The sequence below is a fragment of the Sinocyclocheilus grahami genome, unplaced genomic scaffold, assembly GCF_001515645.1.
Source record: "Sinocyclocheilus grahami isolate Dianchi unplaced genomic scaffold, SAMN03320097.WGS_v1.1 scaffold343.1, whole genome shotgun sequence".
NCBI lineage: Eukaryota > Metazoa > Chordata > Actinopteri > Cypriniformes > Cyprinidae > Sinocyclocheilus > Sinocyclocheilus grahami.
The window spans coordinates 1903817-1904323 of NW_015505522.1; the positions used below are offsets into that span (position 1 = coordinate 1903817).

Here is a 507-nt window from a genome sequence, read left to right on the forward strand (position 1 = left end):
GTCAGTCAATACATGGGAAAACAAAGTAACTGGCATTACTTATTTAAAAAATTTAAAAATGTTCTTTTAAATTAAAAAGTAATATGCTACTTTACTGATTACTTGGGGAAAGTAATCTGATTACATAACTCATGTTACTTGTAACACTGAGCAGGTTGTATTTGATTTATAAGTCTCTTGCTTTTAAAATTCTTATCAATACTCGGGTTTCATCTCTGGCTTCTAGTAAAATCTTTGAAAGGCTTCTCTGCCACCTGTGATTCACACAGCGCTGCCACATGGAAATACTGACAAAGACCAAATAAAACAGATCAAACAGCACAGACAATAAGAGAAACATGAGCAAACAGACGATGCTACTTCCACCACCGCAACACACTTCAACTCATGACTGGACAGAGTAGCCATTGTGCACTTCACTACAAAACATCCATTCAGAAACATGGACAAGTAAACAAACATCTGAACTGAAAACAACATCTACTCATGACTCCTAGTGTTTGAAAC

General features: G+C 35.7%; 1 protein-coding gene across 1 annotated transcript in view; it reads right to left on the minus strand.

The window, feature by feature from the left end:
• LOC107603232 (rap guanine nucleotide exchange factor 6-like) overlaps positions 1–507 on the minus strand; it is a 106442-nt gene that overhangs the window by 82325 nt on the left and 23610 nt on the right. The gene's annotated exons all lie outside the window — the stretch shown is intronic.